This window comes from Dipodomys spectabilis, unplaced genomic scaffold (genome assembly GCF_019054845.1).
Source record: "Dipodomys spectabilis isolate Male_0828 unplaced genomic scaffold, ASM1905484v1 ptg000104l, whole genome shotgun sequence".
Classification (NCBI taxonomy): domain Eukaryota; kingdom Metazoa; phylum Chordata; class Mammalia; order Rodentia; family Heteromyidae; genus Dipodomys; species Dipodomys spectabilis.
The window spans coordinates 1744782-1766018 of record NW_024870781.1 but is presented as its reverse complement, the minus strand read 5'-3'; positions in this window follow the sequence as shown (position 1 = coordinate 1766018).

Here is a 21237-nt window from a genome sequence, read left to right as displayed (position 1 = left end):
TTTGCCTTGAGCTGAAGAGCTGAGGGACAGCGCCCAGGCCCAGAATTCAAGCCCCACAATCTAAAAAAATAAAAGAAAGAAGCAAAAAGCAGGCTTCTTACCAGCTGCTCCCTGCTGGAGATAAGATAGCAGGGATGTTGAGGTAGGCCTCTTTCCCCGAGAATCGTCACTTTGTCTTGAAGGTTCTCTGTCAAGTTGTGGTGTCATGTCACACATTTCTGCTCCAGTCTCTTCCTCCCTGTTCCTGGAGATGTAACAGGCATCCATCCCTTGTGTTATGTATTAGTGTATGAGAGTTGCTGTAACAAAGTTCCTCAAGCTAAGGGGCTTAAACATCACAACTATTCTCATAGTCCTGGAGGCTGGAAGTCTAAGATCAAGACATCAGCAGCCTTGGTTCTCCTGAAATGTCTCTCCTTAGCTTTATCTCCCTGTGTCTTCACATGGTTTTCCTATGTGCTTTTACATCCTAATCTCTCCTTATTGTAACACTAGGCACATTGGATTAGGATCCAGCTCTGTACCCTCATTTTAATTGCAACGTATCTTACAGACCTGTTGTCCAAATACAGTCACATCTTAAGTTACTGGGGTTTTGATTTGAACATATGAATTCATAGAGGACACAGATGAGTCCATAGACATGCCACCTGTCTTTTTGTCTGTACAGTTCCAGGTAGAGGAACCAGTCTTTCATCCTATGAGTCTCTGACCCAAGAGGAAACTTAAAAGTTAGTGGGACCAAGTATAGCACCTATAGCAGAGGCTGATCTTGAATATGACCAAAGTCATATTCATCCTCTCCCTGGTTTGAATTTCCTCTCCCTTAGCTCTCACCCTAGTAGGTCCTGGTGGCTTATATGGTGCTGGGATGCAAAATTCATTCTTGAAAAATACTACCTTCTCTGTCCCAGGTTGCTAGGTATATCTATTCTCCATTGTTATAGAGTAGTGAGTCCCTAGTACACCCCTATATTCCACACAAATTCCTCCTGCTCACTGTGTAAATGGAGTCCTTCCTGTTGGTCAGGGTCAGGGACCCAATACCCAAATTTCCTAGAGGCAGCCATAATTTATAGTTCTGTGGCTCCTTCAACCCTGTAGACAGCCCAGAATAGCAGGGAAAGGGTGCAAAGAAATTCCCCAGTGGGTCAGTAAGCAGGATGATGAAGCCATATCTATATCCACCTGCTGGCTCCTGGATCTATATTTCTTTCAATGTTCTAGGTTTTTGCCTATCAAATCTCTAGTCTCCACAGAAGCCGGGCTTTCCAACCACTCAAGCTCAACAACTCAACAACCAGATCATCCGTCTGCCAGGCTGAATGTGTCTGCTTCTGAATGCAGGACAGCTTTGACTGGAAGAAGCTTGTGTGAAGCAGAGCTTCTGCACAAATATACCAGTGTATTTTGGAGTGCTATGCTAAGACTATACCATCAGCTAGGCTCCCTCCCAAATGGATATCTGAATTCATCCATGATTGTATGCTCATTGTTTCTAAGTATGAAAGGGTCTTTGAGAACATGCTTTGGAGCATAATTACTACACTGTACTTTTGTGTATTGTACTATAAGCTAGTGTTCTATTCTCCTCCCTCCCCACTCTGACCATTGGCTTCCTTGACTGCACAGCTTACCTCAATAGGCTGATATGAGGATTAAACGAAACGGTACATGACTTTTTGTTATGGAATGAATGTTTGTATTTTCTCCCTACACCCAGATTCATATGTTGAAATCCTAACCTTTGAAAATGGGCCTTTGGGAGATGATTAATCTAGAGGGTGGAGTTCTTGCAAATGGCTTAGTGCCTTCATAAGCAGTGACATTTGAGCTTGTTCTTGATTTCTCTTCTCTTGGCCATGTGATAAACCAGGCTTCTGCAAACCAAGGTGAAGGCCCTCTTCAGACACTGGCTCTCTTCCCTATGCCTTGATCTTGAACTTCATTGTCTCTGGCACATCAAGGAATAAACATACATTGTTTAAGCCACTTGATCAATGGTATTCTGTTAGAGGAGCCAATATATTTTAAGTGTAAAATCCAATGAAACTAGTTACAAAAGCTGGAAGTGGCGCTGTGGCTCAAGTGGTAGAGCGCTAGCCTTGAGCTGAAATGCTGAGGAACAGCGCCCAGGCCCAGAGTTCAGGCCCCACAACTGACAAAATAAATAAATAATAATAATATCATATTTGACTCTGAAAAGGTCAAATTCATTCACTTCATTTATGTGAAGTGTTTATGTTTATACACTTAATCCATATGCACGATGTGTTTCTGACTATAAGTAATTATATAGCCTAGGAGTAAATTCTAAGTGTGTGCATGTCTATCTCCACCTTTACAAAGGAAAGGAAAAGCGGTTAGTAGGCAAAATGTGTGTATTTGAGCCTATATGTATTTGGTACCTAATATCAAAGTCAGACTGCTATTTCCTATCTGTCCTAATCATTATCCCTACTACCCTGGGTGACCAGGTGCTGTCATTCTCTGGCTGGTGGGCTCTATCTGCAACAGCCTTCCAAGGAATGTTCAAGCTTCCCCCACTTAAAATCCAAGCTGGATGACAAAAAGGCTGAGCCCTAATGTAGCCTCTGACTTAAACTTGAGCCCAGCAATTGAAGAGTCACCATATTTATGGACCGAGTCCTTTCATCCCGTCAATAACATGAGAGTAAATGGTAAGTAGTAAGTAATTGCATATCTAAAGTCCTAATGTTCACGCAGCATTTGCCGATGCTCCCTCAATAGCCAATTCCAAGCTACCAAGGTGATATTCATGAGCATGCAAAATTCCTAAGAATTTAATAAGCCATCAGCCTTTGTGACAGACCCAGCTCATTGCCAATACCCCCCTACCTACGTACTTAATGTGATAACCATCAGAATCATAGCCAGCAGAAAGTGACTGAAAACACTAAAAGAAAGTTTATTTCTCTGTTCTTTCAAAGAAATCCAGAGGCAGGAAGTCACTAACAATTTCCAAGACTTTGGACTCCTGGATCATGGCTCTGCCACCTTATGAATCAACACGTATCGTCCAGGTTTGAGATGGCTACCATTTCCTCCCAGTTTGAGTAGGCAAAATGAAGGAAGTTGTGGAAGCACACACCTTTTCTATCCCAAAGAGGTATTGCCCTCCATTTTCTGCTGATAAAATAGGATACTATAGATTGAAAATTTTATAGTGAACAGAGGTATATGCTGGTCTGAGCTAGAAAATCCCAAAATATCTGGCAAGGTCTCTTGTGCTCAGCTTTACTGGGCTGTACAACAAGTTACAAGTAGGTTCCTGATAAAAGAAGTAGGTTCCTATGATAACAGCATGAATTCACTCATGACAAAGAGCCCTGCTGACCCAGCCACCTCTCCACAGTGTCTCCTCTTGACATTCACAATGACAATTACATTTCCACATGAGTGTTGGAGCTTCTGAAAAATTTCTCGAAATATTTTAATTGCCCTAAATGCAATCTAAAGCTCTTCACGTGCTGGTGATTCATGCTTGTAATCCTAGCTACTCAGGAGGCTGAGATCTGAGGATTGTGATTCAAAGCCAATCAGGCAGGAAAGTCAATGAGACTCTTATCTCTAATTAACCACCAAAAAGCTAGAAACGGAGCAGTGGTTCCAGTGGTGAGGATCTATCCTTAGGCAAAAAAAAAAACCTCAGGGATAGCATCTAGGCCCTGAGTTCAAGCCCCAATATCAGCGCGCACGCACATACACACACACACACACACACACACACACACACACACACACACACACACGAACAGTCCCATCCAGCTGCAAGGAATCCTGGGAGAGGCCATACTTAGTGACCTGCCAGGATACAGGTTAGCATTCAGTTACTGTGAAGGGAGGAGAATGTGGAAGTAGAAAATCAATTTCTACCACATCTGTCATTTACCTCCTATGCCTGTCCTTTATATACATTCTTTAGTTTTTTGTTTCATTTTTCAAACACATTCTCTAAGTACAGTGGCATTTGAGAAAATTGTGAGTGAGTACAGAGGAACATCTTTTAAAACAAGTAATGTGTGGTGATGGGAAGGTGGCCCAGTGGTAGAGCGCTTGCCTTGCATGCCTGAGGCCCTGGGTTCAATTCCTCAGCACCACATAAGCAAAAAGAAAAAGCCAGAAGTGGTGCTGTGGCTCAAGTGGTAGAGCACTAGCCTTGAGCTGAAGAGCTGAGGGACAGCGCCCAGGCCAAGAGTTCAAGCCCCACTACTGCCCCCCCCAAAAAAAAACAAGCAATGTATTTATTTTTACTGGGCAAGGGGAACAAAAGAGTACCTCAAAGAAATTGTGCTTAGGTTTAGGCTAAGGCAGCTAATGCTCATTTATGGTAAAAAGTTACTAAATTCCAGAAACAATCTGAAGAAAGTGGAGGTGTGGTTCAAGTGATGGAGTACCACCCTTGAGTGAAAAAAGACAAGAGCAAGACACTTCAATTTAAACCCCACGAGTGCACGCGCACGTGCACACTCACGCACGCGCGCTCTCACACACACACAGCCCCCTTTGTTGGGTGCTGGTGGCTCACTTCCACAAACTTAGCTACTCAGGAGGCTGAGATCTGATGATTGTGGTTCAAACTAGCCTGGACAGAAAAGTCCGTGAGATTCGTATCTCCAATTAACCAGCAAAAAGTCAGAAATGGAGGTGTGGCTCAAGTGATAGAGCCCTAGCCTTGAGCAGAAAAGCCAGGCAAGAGCTTGACACTCCAAGTTTAAGCTCCAGTACTAGTACAAAGAGAAAAACAAAAGAATCTGAATAAAACAATGAATATCATATAAAAATAAGGCAAAAAGTATAAAAGTAACAGCAGATTACCTTTGAGGTTGGGAACTCTGAGGCTTGGTGAAATTACCTTCACTTTCCAAAGGAACTGGAGGCCCCGAGAAGCAGTGACTAAACTTGTGCAAGTCCATGCGATTGTGCTGACCCCATTGTTCCTGAACACAAGAACTGTCCCTCATGTCATCCTTCGGAGGGAACTTTGAGTAGAATCCTTTCCATTTGACTTTCAGTAAAATCCTTTTTTATACAAATATAATTTTGAGATATAATCTTTTCACAGTAAAAACATAATCATATATAGGAATATCCTACAGGGCTTAACAGTGTGTGTGAGAGGATGAGGTGGGGGGTGGGGAGTCCCCAGAGACCCTGGTGCCTCTCCAGGCCATACCTCACAAAGTTGCCAGTTCTCAAGAGGCCTCTTCATATGGTTCAGGGACAGGTTTCACAATGGCTTTTAGTAAGCATTTCTTAAAACTTAGAACTAATTCTGGGAAATGGAGGACAAACTGGACTTTAGTAACCCAGCCTAGACATGAGTCTAAGGGGAACAATACAATTTGGAATCCTGTATACAAAGGGCTCTTCTATCACTTCATTTGGAAGTAGAAACGTATGATCTAGCATGCAAATTTATGAAAATCTATGCAAATTTCCCTCCTAAGCTCCTTCTGCAGGGGGAGAAATATACCTGTATAGTCTTTAATTTGGGGGAATAAGAGATGCTGAGGATGGCACCCTAGCCTCATGCACGCTAGGCAAGTGTGCTAACACTGAGCTACATCCACAGCCCTATCTTTTGCTTTCTAGATTATCTAGACTTTCATTTTATTCTATAGCATAATGTTGATGTAATTAACACAATGACAACTCAAAGATCAACAAAGGCACCTATCTGAAGTCAGCAGCAGGGGTCTGAGTGACCCAAAAAAGACCACACACTATTAGAGGCCTCTGGACAAGTTTCTGGGAAATGGGGCCTCTAAACTCAGCTGCAAGTAACAAAGCAAGGTCACCATCCACCGCCTCTGTGGAGCTTCTTTGAGAGTAGATAACGCCTCTGTCTGTCCAGGACGGCTTGTATCCCATCTGTTTGGAGGAGAGAGAGGGGATGATAAGTGTTCAAGGTCCCTTGGCCTCTGCGGGTGGCTGAACCCTCCAGACGACTCTCTTTCACTGCTAAGTGAAGGATCTTGGGGTCAATATGGTGGCAGGAGGGTGGGACAGAGGTAGTATGGAATATTTCTGTTTCCAGTTAACACTTTGGGTGTACTATATCATTATAGGAAACAAATGCAAACTGAAAACAGCCCAAACTAATTACGAGTGGGGAATATGTAAAATGATACAAGGCCCCTTTCCCTCTGGATACTGCCCTGGTGTATGTGTACATGTGAAATGTTATAAATAAAGGCCAAACCCAGCCATAAAAGTTGAGGAGGGAAAAAATGGAAAGGAAAAAAATCCATTGTCCATCTCTACAAACATCTCTACAAACCACCCTGTGCACATGGGAAACAGATGAGCTAGAGAGATGCAACTCAAAACTCATCTCTCCATAAAGTAAATCGAAAAATGGATTCCAGATGGCTCTGAGATATGTAGCTTATCATTATAAATCAGGGAGCAGGCCCGCCTTTGACCACATTCAAACAAACCACTCATCCACAAGTCCGTACGTGGGCAAGACTGGCCTTTCACTGTGCCTGGAATGCCCTCAGCACTGCAAGATCTCACTGACCCCACATTTGCCCAGGCAATGCTTCAGACCTGGGATCATTCCTGACCTTCCCCAGCCTCAGTGGTAGCATTGCTTCTGTTCCTCTTCCTCATCTTGGCCAAGTAGGACAGGAAGTCTCATCTGAACATCAGAGTGTTACAAGCTTCCTGTTTTTCTCCCCAACCCTAGAATTGCAGAAAACTCCATTCAGTGATCCCAAAGGCTCATAAGCAGAGCTACAATCTTAAAAGGGTGGAAAATGTATGTTAAGATTAGATTTGGTTGAAAGTGACTGAAAGCCAGACAGGAACATGGCTTTAGCAATGGAGTTCATCAACAGCTGGTATAAAACCACACAGGAGGTAGATGGGCAATGACTCATAAAGAAGTTTCATGAATGGGCCTGGCACCAGCGGCTCACATCTGTAATCCTAGATACTCAGTAGATACTCAGGAGGCTGAGATATAAGAATCTAAGATCTTAGATCTAAGATCTAAGCCAACCTGGCAGGAAACTCCATGAGACTTTTTTTTTCTGTCAGCCATGGGGCTTGAACTCTGGGCTTTGGTGCTGTCCTTCAGCTCTTCAGCTCAAGGCAAGCACTCTACCACTTGAGCTACAGTGCCACTTCCAGTTTTCTGATGGTTAATTGGAGATAAGAGTCTCACGGACTTTTCTTGCCTGGGCTGGCTTTGAACCATGATACTCAGATCTCAGCAGAAGTGGCGTTGTTCAGCCTTGAGCTGAAGAGCTAAGGAACAGCACTCAGGCCCAGAGTTCAAGTCCCACAACTGACAAAAAAAAAAAAAAAAGAAGAAGAAGGGTAGTCAGATCTCAGCCTCCTGAGTAGCTAGGATTACAGGCATGAGCCACAGGCACCCAACCCATGAGACTCTTATCTCCAATGAATCACCAGAAAACCAGAAGTGTGGCATTGTGGCTCAAAGTGGTAGAGAGCTAGCCTTGAGTGAAAAAGCTCAGGAACAGTGCCCTGGCCCTGAGTTCAAGCCCAAGACAGACACACACAGACACACAGACACATACACAAAATGAGAGAGAGAGAGAGAGAGAGAGAGACTAAGACTTTCCAACTTCAACAAATGGGGGTAGAAGAAATTCAGAACTACTAGAGGTTAAGTTCACAAGCAAATAGGTACATAAAATCTGCCTAAGGAAAAAGCTCTTGTGCGGCTGGCTGGTATAGTCTGAAATGGTTTGTCAAAAGACACAATTGCAATTTAGTGAAAAGATCTTAATTGGTTTTCTTTTCAATTCCAGAATCAGGCAACACTTCATCCCAAAAACACTTCATCCCATAAATGTCCCAAGGAACTGAAAAGGTTAGGCTGGTTTCACAGACACAAAAGGATTGAAGGAAGCAGGAAAGAAAACAGAAAGCAGACTTTTCTTATAAGGAGAGGGAGGGGTGAGGAAGACAGAAAATTTGAAAAGAACTGACTGGTTATCCAGAAGCCAGTGGCTCATGCCTGACATCTGAGGATCACGGTTTGAAGCCAGCCCAGGCAAGAAAGCCTGTGAGACTTATCTCCAATTAATCACCCAAAAAATCAAAGTGGAGCTGTGGCTCAAGTGATAGAGCACTCTGGCTTTGAGTGAAAAAGCTATGGGACAGTACCCAGGCCCTGACTGAAAAGTAACAGCAGTTAACTGGTTTTGGTAAGAAAGCACAAGGAACTTTATCATCATGCTAATGAAACTGTCTATGGGAAAATTTTAGTTATTTGTCTACTGATTTCTCAGGAGATCAGATAACAACCTAGATTTTGTTGGCTGACATAAAACTCTAGCATGAATGACGCCATTTTGGTTTTTAGCCTGGTTTGTTACGCTTCTGTATCAGCATTTACTCCAAAACAATGGCTCCTTTGTGACCATGTTATTTAACAGGGTCAACCTGTGGTATTATTGGAATCTTCCTCTTGTGTTTTTTTGTTTGTTTGTTTGTTTGTCTTTTTAACTTTGTGAGCGCTACGCTGTCTTTGGAAGTTAATATTTCATTTCTCCAGCTGCATAAGATAAAGTAAAGGCCTCCGAAGTTCTCCTCTGTGTGTGTGTGGTGGGGGAGGGGTGCACGCACTCATGCTCACATGAGACTTGAACTTAGGATCTCAAAATCTTGCTATTGCTCTTGCTCAGCTTTGTTGCTGAAGGCTGGTACTGTAAAACATTTAAGTCATACTTGAGCTTCTGGCTTTTTGTTGGTTAGTTGGAGATAAGAGTCTCATCATTAGACTTTAAGCTGGAATCCTCAGATCTCAGCCTCGTTAGTAGCTAGGATTGCAGGCACAAGCCACTAGCTTTGCAGAGGTATCCTTGAATTCTTCACTTCTGTGAAATAGAAAAATGTGTGCTTGTGAGGCAGGTCTGCTATGTGTCCATTCTTGGCCTTCTGGGGACATATGGAAAGAAAAAGGAAACATAGTATTCTGTTCTCAGAGAGCTTATACCACAGATGGTCCCCAATTTACAATGGTTAGATTTGTGATTTTTTTTTAATTTCACAATAGTGTGGAAGTATGCCCACAAATCCATGCTTCCTTTCATTCCTAGTACCATATTCGAAAATTGCATGAGATACTCAATACTTTGCTATAAAAGGTGCTCTAGGTTCAGTGATTTTACCCAAATCTAAGCTAATGGAATTGAGCACATTTAAGGCTAAGCTGTAAGGTATGTAAGTTAGGTGTGTATTAGATACATTTTCAATTCAACAATATTTTTATTTTAAATTGTAATGTTTATTTTTTGTTTATGTGATATTAAGGAATTCAACCCAGGGCCTCATGCATGTTAGGCAAGCACTCAACCACTAAGCCACATTCCCAGCCCTGAACAATATTTTTCATTTACAACGAAAAATATTGGACCACAACTCCATCATGAGATAAGGAGCATATTTTCTTAGGATGTAGTTTCTTCTGCCTCTGAGCACACAATCCCCAAAGACTGATCTCAGAGTTGCTGGACTCTGTCCAGCAACAAGTCCAACAAGACTGATCTCCAGTCTTGTTGCAAAAAGCCACATCTTGGGGCTGGGAAGGTGGCTCAGTGGTAGAGCGCTTGCCTTGCATGCATGAGGCCCTGGGTTCGATTCCTCAGCGCCACATAAGCAAAAAGAAAAAAGCCGGAAGTGGCGCTGTGGCTCAAGTGGTAGAGCACTAGCCTTGAGCTGAAGAGCTGAGGGACAGCGCCCAGGCCCAAAGCTCAAGCCCTATGACCGGACCCCCCCAAAAAAAAGCCACATCTTGATAATGGATTAAATATATTCTTTACCAAGAAGTGCCTGAGTTCCATGGCCCCTCTTCACCTTGCTAACTGGAAGAGCCTCTAACTATTAGGTATGCTCTCACTTTGGGACACAGAGCAATTCCTGAGGAACTTGAGTGTAAGAGTACCAACTTCCACATTCTCGCTACTGCCTTCTCTGTCCTGATGCATGTGGGCTGAACATATGTCCAGAGTTCATCACAGCCCACAGAAGACTTATGTGTAAAGGAACATCCATGATTAAAACTGAGTATACTGCCTTCGTTGGCATAGCCTGGACTCAGTAATGTGGCAAGTGGGGAGAAAGATCGTTTTTCATCAAGAAAAAGCTGTCTTTCAGAGAGTGGGAGAAGGATGGAGAGGGAAGGAGAAAGAAAGAGAAGGGAAGAGAAAGGAATGATAGGATGAGAGTGGGAAGAGGAAGAGGAGAGGATGAGAGGGAGGGAGAAAGGAGGAAAGAAAGATTGGAAAAAGGGAAATACCACCCAATACTGGTCACTCATGCCTGTAATCCTAGCTACTCAGAAGGCTGAGATCTAAGAATCAGGGTTCAGAGCTAGCTGAGGAAAACAAATGCCTGAGACCTTTTCATCTAATTAACCAATGAAACGTTGGAAGTGGAGGCCTGCCTCAAGTGATAGAGTGCTAGCATGAGAGAAAAAGTCAAAAAAGAATGCAAGGCTCTGAGTTCAGGCCACAGTGCCAGCAAAAGTAGGAAGGGAAATACCACTTCCCTAGAGAGTTGGTCCTATGACATCAAACAAAGGAATATCTCTAAGAATTATTTGATGCTAGTAAGATGACTTTTTTTTATTAAGAAATTCTTTGGTCGAGTGCTAGTGGTTTATGTCTGTAATCCTAACTGCTCAGGAGGCTGATGATCGTGTTTCAGTGCCAGCCCAGCAGGAAGGTCCTGTGAGATTCCTATCTCCAATTAACCACCAAAACACCACAAGTAGAGCTGTGGCTCAAACAGTTTGAGCACTAGCCTTGATCAAAAGAGCACCCAGTCCTTGAGTTCAAGCCCCATGACCTACAAAAAATAAAGGAAAGAAAGAGAGAAAGAGAGAAAGAAGAAAGAAAGAAAGAAAGAAAGAAAGAAAGAAAGAAAGAAAGAAAGAAAGAAAGAAAGAAAGAAAGAAAGAAAGAAAGAAAGAAAGAAAGAAAGAGGAAGGGAGGGAGGAAGGGGAGGGGAAAAGAAAAAGAGAAAAGAAATTATTTACCATTCTTCTTAAAACTCATCCCTAAGAGATGTCATTAGCTGCAAAGAGAAACATGTCCACAGAGCTCAAGCACTGAGTCTATAGATGCACCTCACTCTTACTGCTGGGATGGTGTAGCAACTTCTAACACTTCCAAGATACATCAACTAAAGCCCTGGGATTAAAATGTCATGGATTTCATTCAGATTCAATATGTGCTCTTTAACAAGACTTACCAGATGATATTAAAATTCTTGTTGCATTGTAGTAATACTTCTCCTCTTCCTCCTCCTCCTCCCCCTCCTCCTCCTCCTCCTCCTCCTCCTCCTTCTTTTTCTTCTTCTTTTGGTGCCAGTCCTGGGACTTGAACTCAGTCCCTAAGCCTTTCTGCACAACACTAGTACTCTACCACTTGAGCCACATCTCCACTTCCAGCTTTTTGATGATTAATTGGAAATAAGAGTTTCATTGACTTTCATGCCTGAGCTGGCTTTGAACTGTGATCTTTAAATCTCAGTCTCCTGGGTAGCTAGGTTTATAAGCATGAGCCACCAGCACCTGGCTGGCCCACACTAACCTTTTCATCCACTAAACTTTTCAATATTTTTAGATTTTTATTTTTCTTGAAAAGAAAAAATTTGCTAATTTTCTGTCTAACTGACTTTTCAACCTAGATTTTTTTCCTCTCCCCTAAAATTCTAAGGAAAGGTTTGACCTGAATTCATTCTATTATATCTTGTGTGCTTTTCATTAAGACATCTACTTTTTATATGTAATGTGTATCTAATTTGTACTATTTGGTGGTAAACTGATGGCCAGAGCATCTCCAGTTCCTCCCATACCATTCTCAGAGCCCATGTTCTTGAAATGTCATCTTGAGAACCCTCTTGTTAAGACAGAGGGCCAGAGGAGGCGGTGCATGCCTTTAATACCAGCTACTTAGGAGGTGGAGACAGGTTGATCACAGGTAAAAGCTAGTCTGGACAAAAAGTTATGAAGTCTCTACCTTAAAAACAAGCCAGGCATGGTGGTAAATTCAGCTATTCAGGAAAGGAGTTAGGAGGATTCAGGTCCAATGCTAGCCTGGGCAAAATTAATCACAAGACCTTACTTGAAAAACAAACTAAAAAAGCAAAAGGACCGAGGCATGCCTCAAGCATCAGATTATTTGCCTAGCAGGCATAAGGCCCTGTATTCAACACCCAGTATCATCAGGGAGACAGAGAGACAGAGACTACAGAGAGAAACAGAATGGAAAGGGGAGGAAGAGGTGAAGGGAGGGAGGGACAAAAACAGATACAGATACAGAGTTAGAGATGAGGTCTCTTTCCTAAATCAGGGGCTTTGGCCAATAGAATGTGCAAAAGCTGTGAGTCACGTGAAACAGTCACAAAGGTATGACTCCATTGTACTTCTGTCTTGGAATCTTGCCCACATGAAGCCTGAGAGATCATCATTTCCCACAGAGGCCTTTCTAGAACTTTCCCCCTCAGCCAACCTGTGTGGCTACAGACACAGAGCTAGACCAGTGCCATGCACTGAGCCCTTTATCTGAGATCCAGCCATCTGCCATCAGAATGAACTGAATGTTGGGCCAATAACACAGAGGTAAGTGGCCTTGTTTAAACAAGGTAGTGCTAGAATAACTCACTTCTTTTTTTTAAATATGTTTTTATTGTAAAAATACTGTACAAAAGGGTTACAGTTACATGAGCAAGGTAATGAGTACATTTCCTATCAAGCATTGTTACCTCCTCCTTTGTTTTTTCCCTAACCTCCCTTCCCTCCCACCTCCACAACAGCCAGGGGTCAGTGGCTCACACCTGTAATCCTAGATACTCAGGAGCCAGCCCCAGCAGGAAAGTCTGGGAGACTCTTATCTCCAATAAACCACTCAGAAAACTGGAAGTGGCACTGTAGCTCAAGTGGTAGAGTGCTAGCCTTGAGCTGAAAAGCTGAGGGACAATGCCCAGGTCCAGAGTTCAAGCCCCATGACCAAGAAAAAAAAAAAGTCAAAGGAACTAAAACAAATATAATGTTATTTACATATACAAATTTGATACAGATAAATGAAAGATTAATTTTCTTAAACTCTTTCAAGCATGAATTTATACATTAAGACAAAAAAAAATCTTTGGAGAAATGAGATAGGAATAGAAATTCAAGGAGAGAAGGAAAATGAAAGCCTCTTTTTGTTGGTTGTGGGGCTTGAACTTGGGGCCTGGGTGCTGTCCCTGAGCCATTTTGCTCAAGACTAGCACTCTACCACTTTGAGCCACAGCACCGCTTCCAGTTGTCCGGTGGTTAACTGGAGATAAGAGTCTCACAGACATTCCTGCCTGGACTGGCTTTGAACCGTGATCTTCAGATCTCAGCCTCCTGAGGAGCTAGGATGCCAGGTGTGAGCCACCAGTGCCCGCCTAGGATGAAAATCTTCTGGGACAAGAACTGTTCTTGTCATTTAATATGTGGCAGTATCAAGCAGTACAGCATTTAAACTCCATTTGGCCTATTTCATATCTAGCTGACAGTGAAATAAATCAAAATTTTGTATCATTTTAGTCTTATTTCTGTGCTCACTTCATCTTCCTTTCCCACTCTCTAACCCCTCTCCCTACTGAGGAATAATCATTCCTTCTTACTGGTTTTTTTTTTTGGTCTTAACAGCACATTCTGGAAACTTTTCCCTATTGGTGCACAGATAGCAACCTTGTTCTTTTTTCCTGCTATGTAGTATTCCACTATGTGATGCCTATAGTTTATCCAGTTTTCTAAATATGGACATTTGGGTTGTAGCCACCGCTACAAATGATGCAGCCATGAACAATTGGGTGCACACACCCTTCTACACATGTGCAGATGCCCCCTGGGGACAATTTTCCAGAAGAGAAGCCCTACCGTTCATTCCTGACAAACTATTACTCACTTTATGACACCACCGCTCAAAGTGCCCTCCCTCCCAGTGACACAAATCTGACCCCATAGCCTTCTGGGTGGCCACAGGGTAAACCAGCTTGGATGTATGCTGCTGCCATAATGGCTTCAGGCAGGCTGTAAAGGGCCGTAGGGCCCTGGCTGTCAGCAACACCTTCTACAGAGACTCCTTCAATAGTTGAGACTCTGGGCCTTGGAGAGATGATGTTCATTCATCCATCATTCATTCACCATTTTCTCAGCCCTTATTTATTCATCATTCATCACTCATTGTTCACTCATTCACCATCATTCAGCATTTATCATTTGTTCATTCTTCATTGATTCATCACTCACCATTATTCATTTCATTTGTTCACCATTCATTGTTCATTCATCATTCATTCGTTCATCCTTCATTCACCATCCATTGTTCATTCATTCATTCATTCATCATTTGTTCTTTCATCATTTGTGAAGCACACACTGAGGTCTCCTACCAGGTAGAAACTCTGTCCTGATAACAAAGGGCACTGAGGCATAGCAGCTGCTAGAGGATTAATTTTAGACATCAACTGGTCTGGATTGAAGAATTTCTCCAGTGAGGCTGTTCCTATACCAAGGAGTCTGCATCCATGAATTCAACCAACCATGCATCAAAACAATTCAGAAAGCCAGGTGCCAATGAGCTAGCTCATACCTGTAATCCTAGCCACACAGGAAATCCACAAATAGGGGGATTTCAATCCAGACCAACCTGGGCATAAAATGAAATACTGTCTCAAAAGATAACCAACCAAAAAGGGGCAGAAGAGTGGCTCAAGTAGCAGAGCTCTACCTAGCGAGTACGAGGCTTTGAATTCTAACCCTAGTTATCCCTGTTCCCCATCCCCCCAAAAATGACCAGGTGCTGATGGTTCATGCCTGTAACCCTAGCTACTCAAGAGGCTGAGATCTGAGGATTTAAGTTTGAAGCCAGTGCCTGAGGGCAGGAAAGTGTGAGGAATTCATGTCTAATTAAGCACTCACAAGCACGTGTGCATGCATGCACACACACATACACAAAAAAGAAAAAGCTGGAAGTAGAGGTGGGGCTTAAATGGCAGGGCTCAAGCCTTAAACAAAAAGCTTAGAGACAACACTCAGGCCCTGAGTTTAAACCCCAGGACCAGCACAAACACACACACACACACCCATGCTGAACTTTTCTAAACAACATACACATACCTTGCTCTAGGTGTTCTTAGACATCTAGAGGTGATTCAAAGTACTTGGAGGATCTGTGAGGGCCCATGCAAATACTGCCCACTTTATGGAAGGGACTAGAAGAAGGTGGGTTTGGGTGCCTGCAGGGTACTGGACTGAACACCCATCAATCATCTCTATATACCATCCTGTTCTCCACTTTCACACAGATTCTCTCCAAGTCAGAGACAGCCAGGAGGAGCGACTCAGGGCTCCACTGAAACTCAGAAAATATCAGCCTGTGCCTATAAATGTCAAGGCCACTGCCAAAACCCAGGCCAGTGTGCCCCTGGGGTCAGGGAAGAGGGGACGCAGAGGTCACAGAGTCAACAATCCTGGGACTTCACAGATCTGCCAAATTCCCTCACAACTATCCACAAAACAACTACAGGTAAACATAAGAACAAAAAGATACATTTTCAACATATATGCATACACACACACACACACACACACACACACACACACATACACACACATATCTATTTCTTGGACACTATCCCTGAGATATTTTTGCTCAAGGATAGCACTCTTCTACCACTTGAGTCACAGTTCTACTTCTGGCTTTTTGGTAGTTCATTGGAGAAAAGAATCTCATGAACTTTGCTGCCCAAACTGGTTTTGAAGCATGATCCTCAGATCTCAGCCTCCCAAGTAGCTAGGATTACAGGTGTGAGCCACTGGTGCTCAGTTATTTTTCAAGGTATTTTAAAATAATACAAATATAAAAATAATATTTGGAGTGAATAGAAAATAAAACTTAGGGAAGGTGACTGGCTCAGTGGTAGAGCGCTTGCCTTGCATGCCTGAGGCCCTGGGTTAGATTCCTCAGTACCACATAAGCAAAAAGAAAAAAGCTGGAAGTGGCACTGTGGCTCAAGTGGTAGAGTGCTAGCCTTGAGCTGAAGAGCTGAGAGACAGCATCCAAGCCCAAAGTTCAGGCCCCACAACCGGACCCAAAAAAGAAAAAAAAGAAAAAGAAAATAAAACTTAAAAGCAAACTAATAAGATATTAATCACAATAAAATAAAATTTAAAAATAAAAATATTTAGAGACCACCTCCTACTACGTAGCCCAGGCTGTCACTGAACTCTTCATCCTCCAGCCTCAGCTTCCTGAGGGCTGGCTTACAGGTATGTGCTCAGGTTATATTTTTATTTTCAGTGGTTTGAACTCAGGGCCTAAGGCTTGTTAGGCTGCTACTCAACCACTTGAACCATGCCTCCAACACATATTTTTGCTGGTTAATTGGAGATGGAGTCTGGCATATTTTTCTGCTCAGGCTAGCCTCACACCATGGTTTTCTAGATCTTAGCCTCCTGAGAAGCTAGGATTATAGGCATGAAGCTCCAATGCCTGATTAAAATACTTTAATAGCATACAATATTCCCTGATATATCCAGAATTGGAAGGTCCTGGGGTCAACAGCCCTGCCAGGGCAGACAGGAGGGTGGCAGAAAAGCAGCAGCTCTTCCTAAGTGCCATCTCTGAACCATTTTATAAAGGTCACTTGCTGACCTGACAGTTACAGCGGCAGTGAAGCAAACACCCACAGGAAGCAGAAGCATTGTGCAAGTGAGCACAGGGGCCACAGACTCTGGCCCAGAGGCTGGCTTTCTGTGGGGCCCACCTCCCACACCAGGAGCCCTCAACCCCACAGGCCTGGTCACAGGCTGACACACAGCCTGGGGTGTGGGCAAGGCTCTCTAAGCTAGCAGCCAGGGATGCGTCTCAACCCAGCCAGCACCGGCCACCACCAACTGGAGACTTTTCAGAGCAAGCACCAAGCCAGCTACCCAAGGACTATGACTTTTCCCCACAATCAGGCTTCAAGATTGTGTGAGCATGGACAACCTTTCCCTGTTGGGTGACACCAGAGAGCATGAGCTCATGTAGTCAGTCAGTCAGCCATGTTTAAGGGCGCCCATGCATCCTGGCATTGTTAAAATATACCAGCAACAGCCATGCAAGCAGGTTGTCTGCTTGTCTTAGATCCAGGACAGGGAAAGAACCCTGGACTGTTGAAAGGGGGCATACCTGGGCTAGGAAGATGGCTCAATGGTAGAGTGCTTGCCTTGCATGCACGAGGCCCTGGGTTTGATTCCTCAGCACCACATAAGCAGAAAAAGCGGGAAGTGGCGCTGTGGCTCAAATGATAGAGTACTGGACTTGAGCTGAAGAGCTAAGGGACAGTGGCCAGGCCCAGAGTTCAGGCCCCAGGACCAACAACAGAAAGAAAGAAAAGAAAGAAAGAGAGAGAGAGAGAGAGAGAGAGAGAGAGAGAGAGAGAGAGAGAGAGAGAGGAAGAAAGAAAGAGAGAGAGAGAAAGAAAGAAAGAGAGAGAGAAAGAGAGAAAGAGAGAGAGAGAAAAAGAAAAGAATAAAAGGGGCATACCTGCACTCAGAGACACAGGTTGACAATCATTATAAACCCAATCCCACCCATGGTGGCCAGGACTGGTGACCTCTGCAACTCCCTCCTCCTCCTCCCTCAGGGCTGGTCAGCATGCATGAGCCACCATCTCATGTGCCCAGCAGCTCAGGGGCTGGCAGTCAAATGCTCACCTTCACCATCAAGTTGTGTCCAACCCCCACCAAGCCCTGCATCACTACCCCACAGGCCAGGAGTTGAACCAATAATGCCTAAGTCCTAGGGCTCTTTCCTCAAGTCTCAGGAAATCCTGGACTTGTTTGATTCCACCATCACCACCACAAAACCCAGACCTCGTCTCACATTGCTTCTAACCATCCCCTGGATTGATCAGTGGATCAATACATTGATCCAAGAATACATTTCCCCGTAGAGCTCCATTTGCAGACTTGTCACACATGACCCCTCCAGGACCAAGCAGAGTTTACATGGCAGCTTCTGGAAAGTGGCAGGGGCCTAGTCTGCTTTTGCTTTGTTTCTGCTGCATAAGCTTCCTTCTAACATTCAGAGCTCAGATAAGGCAAAGCTGGCTGTGTGGGATGGATAAGGGCCACTTCAGGGACTGAGCTAGAACGCCAGTCAAACCTCAGCAAAGTCCAGTACCAAAGTATGTTCTTCTGCTTCAAGGCCAACGAGGCCTGGGACAGTGAAGATGGAGGATGCGGGCCTGCCTGTGAGACTTTTCAGTAGATGTCTTTCTGCAAAGTCAGCCAGAACCAGGTCGGAGAGAAAAACAGGCCAGGGCTGGCATCTGTTGTCTATGACTATATTAAAATACTCCGGGCTGGGTAAGTAATGAAGTAAAAGGGTTTCTTTCGGCTCACAGTTCTACTCAAGGTCAGGTAGGGCATATGCAGGCCTTGGCTTTAGTATATTGATTGGGGGAGGGGGAGCAGCAAACTGTTACCATACCAGGTCCTCAGTGATGGGCACAGAGCCCATGGCCCTGATAAAAAGTCAGCTGTGTGACCAGGTGCCTGTCCTTAGGCCTCTCTGTGCCCTCATTTCCATAACATAAAACAGGGTAATAAAGCCTGAACATTGGCTACAGGCCTCATGATGCAAAAGCTGCCTGCAGGAAACCCTGGCCAATAGGAGCTGTGGCCTTGAACCAGAAGCAATCACAGACCCAGACCCACATTCTCCCTTAAAGAGGTCATTCCTTCACACAGAAAGAGAGATGAAGAAGCTTGAGTCTTTTTACTTTCCTTTTAAAACCACTCTAGTCCAGTTATCACGGCAAAGTTACAATGTAACACATATCTGAAAGGATGCTTCTAGCCAGGCAGGGAGCATGAAATGGCAGACTGCCTTTGGTCAACATTCTGGCTTGTCACTGCAAAGGATCATACACACACACACACACACACACACACACACACACACACACACACACACACACACACACACACACACACACACACACACACACACACACACACACACACACACACACACACATCTTCAAAGGATCCTATGTGGCTGAGCTAACTCAACACTAGTTTGGAATATCTGCCTTGTAGCCAAGTGTAACAAATAATTATCACAGTCATGCCATAAACTGAAGGGTACTTGTGGGTGAAGGTATTCATGCCATGAGAAATTAGGCGATGGATCACTATGGTGTCTTCCTGCCTTACTAGCTTCTCACTTCTCTCCTAGGTAGCCACAGATCTGGATCCTGTACCCATTAAGGGGTGTGTGAGTATGCATGTGACAACTGAGCAGGCAGAGATGCTGCCCTACTATGTGAGACAGAAGGCCCGGCCTATGCAATGGCCAGAGTTCACGTGTTGGAAACTCGATCCCCAAATTTATATGCTGATGGGGTTTAGAGGTGCGGCCTCTGGGAGATAATTAGGCCTACATGAAGTCATCAGGATGGGACCCCCATAATGGCATTAGTGGCTTTATAAGAAGAGGAAGATGCACCCAAGCTAGAAATAAACCTCTTTCCCTTTTAAATTGCCCATGTTGTTATAACAACAGAAACTTGTATGTGAACAGGCCTCAAGGCGTCCTTACCTTCTGAATGCTAAAAGTTAATGAAAAGAAACACTCAAATTAAAAGAGGAATTCTGATATATATTATGGATTTGTCTGATTTCTATAACTATATTGAAATACTTGAGGTTTGGTAAGCGATAAAATAAAATAATAAGGTTTTTTCAACTTACAGTTCTGCTTCAAAGCAAAGGGGCTGGATCTGGTGGTGGCTCAGGTAGTATGGAGCATCAGATGGCAAGAAATAAAGGTCACATGTATGTGTACATCCTCCAGCCCTTTCCCTTCTTAAATAGTCACTCAGGCAGGGCACCAGTGGCTCACATCTGTAACCCTAGCTATTCAGGAGGCTGAGATCTGAAGATCATGGTTCATAGCCAACCTGGGAAAAAGGAAAGTCCATGAGACTCTTATCTCCAATTAACCACCAATAAAGCCAGCAGTGGAGCTGTGGCTCAAGTGGTAGAACACTAGCCTTGAGCAAAAGCTCAGGGACAGCACCTAGATCCTGAGTTCAAATCCCAGGACTGACAAAGAGAAAAAAAAGTCAATCATGGGGGCTGCATTCAGATAATTTCCGCTAATCCTAATCATCTCTCAAAGGCCCAACTAGGGTCCCAAACTTAGAGGATTTTGTAGATTTAAAGTTTCTCTAAACACCATAGTCAGGTTACATTTCCACCCATCTCAAGCCTCACAGTGGGGAAGGAATTTGAATAAGAACCTTTAAGGAATTCACTCAAATTATACGCAAACCATATATAGCATGCTACAACAAGGAGGAGCCAGAAGATGTGCTCAGTGAAATAAACCAGCTCCAAAAGGACAAGCTCTGTATGAATGCACTCAGGAGAAGAACCTATGGTTGTCAAATTCCTAGAGGAAGGAAGTGGAATGGGGCTGTCAAGGGAACAGGGTTGATGGATAAGCTTTCAGTCTTGGAGGATGAGAATGTTCTGGAAAAGATGGTGGCAATGGCCACACAACAACGTGATATGCCTGTTTCCACTCACCTGTATCATTAAAATGGCTAAAAAAGAAATGGTGTGTTACGTATATTTTGCCACAATTAAAAACTAAATAAGTCGGATACTGGTGTCTATAAAGCTAGCTATTCAGGAGCTAAGGAGCACAGTTCAAAGTCAGCCCAGGCAGGAAAGTCCAGGAGATTCTTATCTCCCAAGACTAGCAAAATAGTATTAATGGGGTTCGGAACGTGACTCAGTGGTAGAGTGCTTGCCTAGCATGCATGAAGCCCTGGGTTCAGTACCACATACACCACATTGGAAAAGCTAGAAGTGGCACTGTGCCTCAAGTGGTAGAGTGCTTTGAGCAAAAGAAGCTCAGGGACAGTGCCCAGGCCCTGAGTTCAAGCCCCAGGACTGGTGAAAAGAAAATAGGAAGGAGGAGGAGGAGGGGGTGGGGTGGGGGGAGGAGGAGGAGGAGGAGGGGGGGGGGGCGGGGATTAAAAATTGATTCATGGTACCATGTCCATTTGGAACAATCCAGCCCTGTAAGTAGTCTCTCTCTCCAAGCTGTGCAGGGCAGCAGTCAGGGAGGGAGGGCTCCTCCAGGGCTCTGTCATGCTGGTAAGCCATGGGCTGAGCAAGTACAGGGCTCAAGGCTC